General features: G+C 32.1%; 1 protein-coding gene across 1 annotated transcript in view; it reads left to right on the forward strand.

The window, feature by feature from the left end:
* The window catches only part of LOC149411087 (acetylcholinesterase-like), a 325241-nt gene that overhangs the window by 35925 nt on the left and 275952 nt on the right, over window positions 1–13364 (forward strand). Inside the window, exon 2 of the mRNA XM_089647425.1 lies at window positions 313–487. The gene's annotated coding sequence lies outside the window, so the exon portion shown is untranslated. The remainder of the gene's footprint in view (window positions 1–312; window positions 488–13364) is intronic.

Below are 13364 nucleotides of genomic sequence, written 5' to 3' on the forward strand. Positions count from 1 at the left end.
GGCGATAAGGTTTAAATTACCGCTTTACACCAGCCGCCTCTTTTGATTTATGCAAGAAAAACATCGCCAAAAAGTGTGTTTTAAATTATTTTGTGAAGTTCAGGGACAAACATAACAAACAGTTTTTATGGGCCTGATACGTATTATTTTTCTGGACTTCTAAAAAGACTTGCACGAAAAAAATGCTCGATAATTTGAAAGGCCAAGATGTGTTCTAGTCGCAGTATTTTTTAGAAAATTCAAAAAAATCTAATTTTTTTATCAACATTACTCAATTTTGCTTAATTAAATAACTTTTTTTTTTCTTTTCAGGTTCATCATTCGTGAATTGTTTAACTTCCTACATCGAACATTGTACCCTTAAACATTAATTCGGCCCTAAGGATGAGTTGGTAGGACTGAAAACTGTCTATTTTCATTCTGTAGTAGAGTTATTAATACATCAGTTCCAGACGAGACGATCCGTGGGCGGACTGGTGAATTCCGGGTAAGCGATATCAGATAATACGTTATTTCTTGCATTGAATATTTTAGGCCAAATATACCTACATAGGAATTTAACGTTTATATTTAGCTTTACGAAAATACTCTAAATGAAAAAAAAAACATGTTGGTGTGATGGATAAATTTTAACTTTTCATCCGTAGAATCAATTTGTTCGATTTTCGAAACAGCTCATATGATCTCGTAGAAATTGTTGTCTAGTTTAATAGTAATAATAACGTGGTATTTATATAGCGCAGTTTAGTGTCATTTTCACTTCACAGTTACAGACTTACAGTCGTAGTTAGAAATATGAACTAAACGGTGTTGAAAAGAAGAAAGTAAAATTAAGTTAAGGCGATGCACTATTTGTCTAATTGTCGCTGTCTGTTTTTATTTGCATCAAAATCCGGCCCTTTAATAAATTCGGATATTCTTCATATTGCAGGCACTATCCTGACGCTATACTAAGGGTACAGCCCATTGATGTGTTTTGGTCAATAGTCCAGCCGATATATATCTAACAGCCACTAATACAATCAGTATACGCGTCCGCAGTGATTATGAGTAACGTTTCTGTTATTCCGATCTTATAAGCCCGTATAATATTTACACCGCATAAAGACAGCAATAGTATTCCCGAAATGGGGAATTTTAATCTACATGGTTATATCCCTATGAGGTTATTTTCTAAAGACAACGAAATTTCGTGTTATTTACAATGTACCATATTAATTAGTGCATTCTAATGATAGAAGTTTTAGAATTTTTGAAAATTACCGAATAAGCCATCAAAATGTTGAAATTTGCGAATAAGCGCGTGATGTCAAGGTACATACAATTTTAAAACTTGGTGTATCATATTATACGGGTTATACAATAAGAGGTGTTATTTTGATATTCAAAGAAAAATGCCATTTTTTAATATAAATGATCAAATGTTTATTTCATTATAAAGAGGAGGTATGCCGTTAATAGTGAAAAATAATATCAGTCAAATGACCACCACGACCACGCCTACAGAACCATATCCTTTTCATGAAATTTTCCATAACCAAATCGCAAAGTGGCTGCCTTATGTCTTCGATAGCCTCACGAATTCCATCTTTGAGGTCTTGAATCGACGCTGGGCTGTTGGCGTAGACCTTTTCTTTCACGCGGCCCCAAAGGAAGAAGTCGCAAGGTGTTAAATCACAAGATCTCGGTGGCCAATTGTGATCACCTCTTCGAGAGATAACACGGTCCGGAAACTTTTCCCGTAAAAGATCAATGGTTTCGTTGCTTGTATGGCACGTAGCACCGTCTTGTTGAAAGTAAACGTTGTCCAGATCAATACCATCCAATTCCGGCCATAAAAAATAATTAATCATCTCTCGTTAGCTCTTTGAATATCAAAATAAAACCTCTTATTGGAAAACCCTGTATTATTACTATACAGAGCAAATAAAAAAAATACTCAATTTGGGTATTTCCAGGACTAGACCAGGACCCAGAACAAATCAAAGTGATGGCTGGTTTCACTTGGAATTGCCTATTCTTTAGGATGGCCAAGTTTACATGCTCGAAAGTGTTATGTCTCATATCCTTCTATTCCTGATTTTTCGTTCTATCTGGTTTACATAAACATTGACACATCCTAACAGCTAAGTTTATAAACTCCATCTGCCTCTAGAGGAAACTTGGTTTTTGCTGTAAGTCTTGTATCTTTGTCATGGTGTCGAAGATGCTTTTTCTAAAGTAAATCATATCCGTAATGTCTCAAATGTGCATCAAATACGTAGACTATCAGACTACTGCAATCCTCAATGGATCAAATAATGAACAAGTAATAAGGGTCCGACCTCCTTAGAAGGTTGCCTTCAATTGTGAAAAGGAGAATAGATGTTTAGAATACAAAAGTCAGTCGAAAAATCAATGTTAGAAAAACGTCTTACGAAATAATTAGTAAAACCACTGAACAAGTAAAGCATTAGAAATGAATTGTGGACGTGTCCGTTTTCCAGAAATTAGAACACTTTGCTTATCTTCTGATTTAATACGGAACTCCAGTTAAAAATATTAATTAAAAAATAATTTAATAAATCGATTCGGTATACATAAGCAAGCATTTTGGTTTGGTTAAATTGTTTTTTAATTTAAAATAATTTACGAACGTTTGTGGCGTGTAGGTAATTTCAAATCAATTCTGTTTAGTAAATCCGGAAAGTCATAAATTTTGCTTATGATTTGTTGTCACAACATCGCATCTGAATATTGTCTACGTAAATTCAATAAATCAATTTTGAAAAATTTTGTTGCATCCAGATAATTAATAAATCAGGAGATTTATTTTCACGAAAATAGAATACATGGTAATACAATCGGTTGTGTTCCCACAAACCAACTCAAGCTCTAAAACCATCCAAGTTCTCCAACTCGCCGTTGAAGGAGAAGAAGAAGTGGAAGATTGTAGGATTGTCGACCTAACTAGGAGCTGGCTAAATGAGATCTGAAAACACCAAGTTTGTATGGGAGCATTCTAACTGGTCCTGGCGACTACTGGCTACTAGCTGCCATCTTGCGGACTGCCAAGCAAGCTCTTTGCACTGCCCTCTATGAGTACATCTGTGAAGCTCTTAGCTAACTCACTTCCCAACACAATCCAATAACGATAGAAACGATTGCTGATATTTTGTGTGAACAATCAAAAACGGTTAAATTTAAGAATAGAAAACATCTCGGTACTGAGTAATTTAATTTATTTTTAGCTATTATTTGTTCTTTCAAGCTTACAAATGTACAATGTATTACAGCTTACATGCGTACAATACTGCATTTTCTTTTGATTAATATGGCTCCTACAATCGAGCTTTGTGCATACCTTATAATTTACTGCAGCGAATTATAATATTGCATTCCTTTGTATCCTAAACTGTTTTGTGTATTGGATATGTCGTATTTTGGTAGCCTTATGTCATTGCACATTTTTGTGTTATCCATGGGAATATTCTTATTATATTAATTTAGTTTTAAAAGTGTTTAGGTAACTGGTTGTTTATTATTTTATTTATAAATAGCATCGCGTTAGCCAATTTATTTCCCTTCCTACATTTTGGCTATTTTAGTTTTCACTATTCACCCTGTCGAACTAAAAAGTAAGTTAGCTGATAGATTTTGCTAGTTTTCGCGAGCTGTTAAAAATTAAAACAACCCATATTTTTTTAGCCGTATTTATGTCAGAGGTAAAGACTTATTGGGTTAAAACTGGAATTATTGACCAGAATGTCGAAATTCTTTCTTGAGCAGATATTCGATCTCATTGAACTGTCCGGAATCTGGTATGTTTCCTTTCATTTCGGTATACGGTATATATCACACTTCTAGCAATTTCATGTTCAGTGTGTGTAACGATCCACGCCGACAACACAATTTCACGTTTCATTTTGTTTTCGTGAGAAATACTCGTTTAGAAAGATAAACAGTCACTAATTGACATGTTTGTTTTTTTATACATTAGCTTCACACAAGAGGCTCTGAGGAAAAAATACCCCTCAGGGCATATGTCATCTTTGGGGATGTTGTGTAGGGGATCATTTTATGGAAAGAAAGTTCTCGTAAGGAAAAAATATCAGAGATGGGTAGGAGTCTGGGGGTCAATGAATCCATCCCTCCCACTGCGGTGCAAAGCGATGCGTCGAGAGAGTCCTGCTGGAGAAATAAAAAAGACAGTAGGTGGGCATCAGCATGAATCGGGAAACCCCTGCTAAATCACCAAACAAATTAAACCACTTGGGGCGACCTTTGGCAGAAGTGTTGCTTATCCAATAAATGATTCCCGGGGCGGCGGTACCCGTACCTGCCTGCCAAATTAAATCTGAATTGACACATTCATCAGTTCCAATTTTTAAAGCTAATTTGATTTCATTACGCAGGTATATTTCTCATCTCAGACTTAAAATTATTCACTTTGAAATTTTCCTACGGCCGTGTAGAATTTACTTGTAGTAGTACTTATATTAAAACGTGTATATTTTCGAGTGCTAAATCTTCTAGAAAATAACTGTAAGATATTAAATATATTCTCAATATATTATCAAAGTTTGTAACGAAATTGGACAAAAAAATTTCGTTAAAAACTTTGATAAATGTTCTACAAAATAATTGTAAGATATTAAATATATTCTCAATATATTTTCAAAGTTTGTAACGAAATTGGACAAAAAAATTTCGTTACACACTTTGATAAATCTTCTAGAAAATAATTGTAAGATATTAAATATATTCTCAATATATTATCAAAGTTTGTAACGAAATTGGACAAAAAAATTTCGTTACTAACTTTGATAAATTTTCTAATAATTGTAAGATATTAAATATATTCTCAATATATTATCAATGTTTGTAACGAAATTGGACAAAAAAATTTCGTTACAAACTTTTATAAATCTTCTAGAAAATAATTGTAAGATTTTAAATATATTATCAAAGTTTGTAATGAAAATGGACAAAAAAATACATGATCTAATGAAGGTGATATTAATTATTATTATGAGATTTTTTCAACACTAAAATTATCAACTAAATGGTCTGATAATGAACTCGCAGCTTGTATTGAACCTCGCTTGACAGACTGGGATGAAACAAAATTCTATTATAATAATAAGTTTAGTGTGTTATTATCTTCCCTTTTTGTAACAAATAGAGATAATGATATCATCACTAAAATTTCCCGTGCTGAGAATTTCATTTAAATATTTTTAAAATTAGTGGTATGGATAATATGAAACAATAGTGTTTTCTTCAAAAATGATTATAAATATATTAGGTACATGGTGTTTTTATGTTTAGTTAGGTGTTTTAAGTTTCAGTCTGTATTTGGTGTTAGTATATTATCTATTTCTGATCTCCATATGTTTTGTATCCAGCTTTTTATTTGAGATTCGTTGTTGTATTGTTGTGAGTTTTGAATGAGAGTGGGATTTTGTTACAAAATTTAAGATAATAGTGAATTAAGCTTTTTTGCACAAATATTTAATTTGTGGTTGATTATTGGATGTGTTTTTGACCCTGAGATCTTGCGTTTATAATATACGTGTTTGTTGTTATTTCTTGTGTTTTGTATTTTCGAACGTAGAGGATTATTGTTTTTTTTTTAATAAAGTTGTTTAATTGACACGATTAAGATTTTGGAATACAGTTATTAAATTGACATGATGAAGATTTTTGAATATAGAGTTGTTTAATTGACACGATGAAGATTTATGAATAGAGTTATTAAATTGACACGATGAAGATTTATTTATTTATCAGTATAACGTTTTATTATATAATTTTTTCTACATCTGTCTCACTAGGGTACACCTGTGTCGAGACAGACGTATAGATTTTTGAATAGAGTTATTAAATTGATATGTTGAACATTTTTGAAAAGAGTTGTTTAATTGACATGATGAAGATTTTTGAATAGAGTTATTAAATTGACACGATGACATTTTCACAGTGCTAGTTCTTACAGGAACGCTCAGAATAATATTCACTACGGCTTTTTTGGAATTTAATGAGTGATTTTGAGATATTGTCATTTGTACTACCCCATCCGATAATACCGTATTCTATCGTCGATGTCACTAACAAAATCGATATTATACAACCTTGAAAGTTTTTTCTATTTATTCTTGAGTTGCTTCTTGATTCGCCGGGTGATTTCACCGTTATTGAACCGAACGATTTTAAGGGTCTGCACATGTTGTGTATTATATGTGTACCCATATTACAATTTAGTGGAGTGTATAGTGTGGAGTAAAACAGACATTTTGTGGATGATTAAGAGGAACGGTTCGCGGTCTTTTTCATACAAAATTTAAATTTAAATTTGGGTTAAAGGCCAAAATACCCAAACAAATTGAATTTTTTAAAATTTTATTTGAAAGGTATATTAAATATCTAGTACAAATATGTGCTATTTCAAATATTTATCTTTCGCATTATAAAATATAGGCTATGAAAGAAATAGACTTTTTCACGATTTTAGAGTCAAGTCTGCCAATTATTTGTGACTTAATGGTAATAACTAAAAAATAATATTACTTTCCTACTATTCAAATATAATGTAATATTACATTGAAAAAATATAAATTGTTAAAAAAAACTGATTTCATGGGTTTAATTTAATTTTCAAACTACCAATTTACGTTGTAACACAAATTTGTTGTATATAATTTTAAATTCATACACAAAAAACATTTTTTTCTCGATGTGTTATTTTTTAAAATTTATAAACCATTATTTTCTAGGTGCAATAAATTAATAATTTTAATATATTACCCACGCACAGGCTGCGCCTTAGTGGGTTCCCATTATTCGTATTGATTTATATGATATTGTATGTAATTAATGTAAAAATTGGGAAAAATAAAGGAATTTAAAAAAATTAAAATAAAAACTGTTGAGTTAATGTGTCAAAGGTTAAATAAAATCGTGAAAATTTTAAATCTTTAATGGCCTTTATTTTGTTATTTGAAACACAAATAAATAAAGCAGCACATATATCCGAACTAGATATTCACTATACCTTTTAATTACAAAAACAATTATTCAGTTTGGTCGAGTATTTTAGCCTCAAATCCAAATTTAATTTTTGTATGATGAAGATCGCGCAGCCGTTCCTCTTAAGTGGAAGCTACAAGCCAAAATGTGTATATTCTTGGTAAACCTTACATTGTAGGTAATAGACATTAAAATCACTTGATAAAGAGAGTCTAGAAACGTTCGATTTCAAGCACAAAAATGGTTTTTATTTATTTTGTAAATAATTTTTTATAAGAAAGCAAAAACGTTAATCAAGTGAAACTGTCACAGATAATTTTAGCTATAATACTGTATTTTTTAAAAAATGTTTTCATTACGCGTTCATACATTTCTATTGAAAAAAAATTTTTTTAGTAGCTTACATTTATATTTTTTATTTAGTAATTTATTTGTATTCTACTCAAGTAAAACGATAGGAAAACCTTCAATTTAACTAAAGAATATTTTTGATATTCATAATGTACACCAATTCGTTATAAAAATTAATCAAAATATTGATTTGGCATTAAGCTTCACCTTAAGTAACTGTATTGTCTTTTATTATTATATAATAAGTATTAGATTATACAAAGCTCGTATCCTTGAGGTGATTTTTCACAAAAACAGTGCCATGCAATTTTTATTTTTATTTTATTTGGTTTTACGCCATTGTTTTCACATGAATTATACGAACAGAATTTACCTAGTGAGCTATCAAAAATTATACACAAGGTTTTTAACGTTAAACTGATCAAATAAATATGAAAAAATATTAGTAAAACATGTAACAGTAACATAAAATAATATAAAAAAACTAAAACAACACCACATATTAGACAAATCACTAAAACTACATTACCAAAGCTACAATAATTTGTAGGATTCATGAAAGCGCTGGTATAGATTACGCTTAATTGGAGTCAGTAAATATATCAACAGAACCCTCAAACTTGTTGCCCAGATTATGCATCCTATTGGTTATCTACTTGAAGAAAAATGAAAAATAACACTGGTCGACATTAATTTTCTTAAGTGCAGTCCCTTGCAATGCTAGTTTTTTTATATGTATTTAGTATCCATAAACACGAAACGAATCAAAAAAAATTTTGATAGGTCAGGTTTTTTTATTATTTAACTAAGTCTTTTTACATTATTCTTCCATAGTATGACGGGTACTTACTTAACAAAATTTCAAAACTAATTCAATTTAATTTTTTTTGCTCCTGATTTGCGCTTGTTAGTATCTTGAGAGTCTCTCTGCAGGGTCCAGCAATAGTTTGCTAGCATAGATGGACTCCGCTTTCCTTGGTATCACTTTTCCATAGCCGCAATGTCCTGGTGAAATCGTTCGCCGTGCTCCCCACTGACATCTCCCATATTTTCGGGGGAAAAATTCAAATGAGAGTGAAGGAAATGTATTTTTAGTGACGTGTTACATTCCATATTTTTATAGGCCATGAGCATTTCAGACACAATGCTGATATGGTCTTCACTTTTATGAGTTCCAAGAAAGTTCTCGACAACATTCTTGAAGGCTGACCAAGCGGCTAGCTCGACTGGTCTCAACACTGTTATAAAATTCGGATCAGTCAAGACCTCCCTTATTTGTGGTCCCACGAATATTCCTTCTTTAATTTTTGCCTCGCTGAACTTAGGAAACTTTTGCTTTAAGTAAATCATGCCATTTCCATCCTTAGACAAGCCTTTTACAAAAATTTTCATCAAACCCAGGGTGTAAGTAAGATATCTTTAGATTTTACTAAGGGAGCATGTTGAACATTCTTCGTGCCAGGTTTAAGGTGCTTTCTAGTAGACCAGTCCTTCTTGGCATAATGGTTTTTCCTGTCTGTGCTGTCCCACTTACACAGAAAACAACAATACTTTGTGTATCCCGCTTGCAGTCCTAGTAGGAGCCCTATTATTTTTAGATCACAACATATTTTCCATTCGTATTTTAAATATCGTAGCGTGAAATTTCCTGTCAGATTTGGCTACTTTCGTTAAAGGGACAAAAAATGTGTTGACCAGTGTAATCATCATTGAAATAGTGACGTTTATATGGACACGTTGTATAATTCCCTAATGGAAAAAAAGTTACGCCAAATACATTATGGCTTATAACGTAGGTAAGTACTTAAATACAGAAATGACGCATTGATATAATCTCCATTTAACATATGTTCCTGCATTGCTCCACCCAATTACATGTTATCCGACTACCTGTCCTTGTCTGACAGTGTTATTGCACATTTATAGTCTGTTAAGAAAACCTATGCAGTGAATGTCCTAAATGCTTCCTCAGTGCGCTTAATACGAGACTATTACGGAAGCTTGTGCTTGTGATTATGTTATCACCCGCAGTGTCTCAAGGCCATAATATCGATTCGCAACAAGACGTATTCTAAAGACACGGGGTAAGTCAGAATCACTTTCCAATACTAATTGTTAACAACAGCTCCCCAATAGTAGTATCAAATGATGATTACAGTCCACTTTATGAAAATCACAAATTTGTTTAATTCGGATACAATATTTTCGACTTTTTCGGATTTTTTTTCAATATTTGGTACCTACCTGTCTGAAGAAAATAAGAATTGTCATTGAGGTTGTTACGTTATTGGACAATTTATTAAATTCACAGAACTATGTCCATGTATGTGTTCTGCAGTGTCACCCCCTACGGTGGGGTTACATTTGAAAAGGTTTTAGCGGGATTGCTTCCCGCCCTGAGGGAAAATAACCGGATAAAGTTTACCCGTGACCTTCAATTATTTTGTTGACCCATCAGATCGTTGATTTTCTTTCTGAACAATATTCCACTAATGCGATTACTCGAATAAAAAAAAAGATTTTAGAGGAATTACATAGATATATCTATCTGTTTACACAAACCAATAGGTTGAAAGTCAAAAAACATAATTTGCAGGAAATTATTTCAATAACTAATCACGTGGAAGGACCTCTTTTTCAGCACCAACTCCTTGCTTCATTCACAATCATACATCGTCTTTCAAATTATACGGTTCGATAATTAGATGGTTTAACCACGTAGAATGTCCCCTCTCGACCAAAATCAATATAAATCACCGTCTACTAAGAAACCCCGAAACTTTTCATATTCCTTTTCAAATAACCAATTTAATCTTCTTCCTTCAACATATACTGGGTTTCCTGGGTTAAAGTGCGCAAACTTTGCGAGGTGATTCTACAAGTAATAATTTGCATTTAAAATTATATACAGGGTTTTCCAATAAGAGGTGTTATTTTAAATAGCCCGCTATTTCAGTAGATGTTAATTTTGAAGCTGTCATTTAACAATATAAGATATCGGAAGTAAATAGTTTAGAAGTAGTAAAATATGATATAGGAGCCATGCAGAAGAATATAATACTTTTATTGAATTAAATATTATTGAATCTATTGCGATAATATTTGATGCGCAATCATTTTGACAGCTCGTGGAGAAATACATTGCAAAATATAAAGATTCCAGGGGTTAAGGCGCATCCTGAATAGGTGAATAAAAGGGTAGATAGATTACAGGTATTTCGCTAATTATGGAATTATAGACAGCCCTGATTTACTGAGTCTAATCACCTTCACCTAACCAACTAGAACTACTCGATTGGAAAACTTTATCAGGACTGAGTATTTTTTAAATACTAGCTTGTGCCTAGATTGCATGCTCAACTGCACGGAATATAGTCACAAGAAGACTATAATAACATACCTTAGTAATTATAACAATACTTACGGTTTGCATAATACAATTCTTCTACATGGGTTCTACAGGGTTTTCCAATAAGAGGTGTTATTTTGATATTCAATCGTGAAAGATCAATGGTTTCGTTGCTTGTGTGGCATGTAGCACCGTTTTGTTGAAAGTAAATTCTGTCCAAATTAATATCATTCAATTTCGGTCATAAAAAATCATTAATCATATCTCAATAGCGCAATCCATTCACCGTAACTGTTGCTCCAGCTTCATTTTCGAAAAAGTAAGGTCCAATGACTCCGCCGGACCATAAACCGCACCAAACAGTCACACGTTGAAGATAAAAAAGCTTTTCAACAATAACTCTTGGGTTTTCCGAGCCCCAGATGCGACAATTTTGCTTGTTGACGAAGCCACCGAGGTGGAAATGGGCCTCATCACTCAAGATGATTTGCATTTGATTCACTCAAGTGAATTTTAATAATTTCAATGCGTTGTTGAAGCGTGTATTGTTCCATTTGTATTAATGGTAGTTTCTACTTGTCAAATGTTAACAAATGACAGCTTCAAAAGTAACATCTACCGAAATAGCGGGCTATTCAAAATAACACCTCTTATTGGAAAACCCGTTATTTATCCATCTATATAAATAAAAATGTTCGTTTGTTCAAAATTAAATCTCCCAAAGTTCTTCACAGATTGCTTTGAATGTTGACACAACGTTACATTCGAATACGCGTGTGTTTTTACATACCTATTTTATATAGATGTCACCTGTGAAAGGTAAAACATGTTTTTTTCTAAACAGTGTGATCTGTTGAACGTAATAGCAAAACGCACTAACGGGCTTACCATTTATAAATCTTAACTTATTTTCAATATTTTATAGTAAGCCTTATTCTAAAACTTCCGGTAAATGTTTGGTTTCGGTAGCCTCCTTATTGTACCTTTTTAAAATGTGTGCTCAGAAGATTCTCATTTCTGAGCACAAACTGCCTCCTGTTTTATATTATGTTTTAGTTTTAATATTCTTGTTTTGTCCTATCCTGCTGTTATTGTTATTGCTAAGTTTTGTCATCACTTTGTGTAAACAGTATATTTAGTGTTATAATATTAGATCTGTATTGGGTAAGTCACAATAGGAATAATTTTAAGAACATGACCCCTAATACTGAATTACCGTTTTTAAGTTTGTTGTAGTTAAGCTTACTTAAAGTGAAATGACACTAAACGACGCTACATAAATGCCATGTATTTTACTTTCCGATTTTAAATCCGGGTTAAATCTTCCCCATAGGAAAAAACAAAACCCTTAGACACACTTTTCCACAAATGATCATATAGTCATGAAGCAAAATAAATACAAATCAATACAAGAACAACACGTCAACTCACCAGAGATCAAATGGGAAAATAATTCACCGACTCCAGATATTTTCATATCAGAGGGTTCGGCTCGGTAGAACTTCTAACAGGGCCTATAAATCCTACTGATCCCTCAATATAAATATTTAAAAAATCTTTCGTTATCCTACATGTATTCAAAATGACCGACTTTTGCATCTTTATATATAAATTTTTTGATAGATCTAATACGCCTAAATTATTATTATTATTATTATTACAAATAAAATTTTAAAAAATCAACTCTGCCTACCTATCTGAGCAAACGGCTTGATCATTAGTTAAATCAAACAAAAACTTATTATGCCTACATATTCCAACAAATTTTCTAATTAGAAAAGAAACGAACGATAAATTTATATTATTTTCATTTTCCACCATTTGTTAAAGAAGCTGACAGTTTGTTGCGACCCAAAAATACAGTGTTTATTTATTTATTTCCCTTTAAAATACTGAATTGCCGAGTCCGTAAATTATTTTAGTATTGGTATTATAACTTGTAGTTTAGACTCCGTAACGTAATTTCGTATACGTCGTAAAGCGCCCATTAAGCACTTAATTGAAATTAATTCGAAAATAACATTTTAAATCCACGTTTTATGAATAAAGAAAATTATAAAAAAATGTTAAATTTGTTTAATTTACACAAAGCGTGATTTAGTGTTTCCTGCCATCGAATGTATTTAGTTAAACACAACCGTTAAAAATAACCGTTAAAAATAACTACTTGTCTCAGCTAGGATCTATCATTTTACTATCCATATTTTACACATCTATGAGTATCAACAGATTGACAAGTTTTTTTTTTCGTTTCATCTTCCAATAACTGATTGATTAATATGCGAGTCAAAAAAACTACGTTCCGTTAAGTCTTCCTTGGCCGTCCCCGACTTTCGAGATTTCGCGAGCACTGTCGCGCTGTTGATAGCCAGACTGATATCGAAAATGCATATAAATTAGAAATCAGCATACGCTGGCGACATTCTAGAATTATTTTATGAATCTACACAAAAGTTATAAAAAATATGAATAAATTGACAATATCGAATTGAAATAATAAATTTCACGTTGCCAGTCCACATGCACTTTTTGACACTAAAAAAGTAGTTAGTGAATGAGGTCTTTAAGGCGACGCCATACGTAGTAATGCAAAATCATGTGTTTTTGGTTTGAAAATTTGGTGGCCTAGAAATGTTTCAGATGCTTTAATTAAATA

Source organism: Hesperophylax consimilis, chromosome 26 (genome assembly GCF_061612785.1).
Source record: "Hesperophylax consimilis isolate HC1 chromosome 26, BYU_Hcon_1.0, whole genome shotgun sequence".
Lineage (NCBI taxonomy): Eukaryota > Metazoa > Arthropoda > Insecta > Trichoptera > Limnephilidae > Hesperophylax > Hesperophylax consimilis.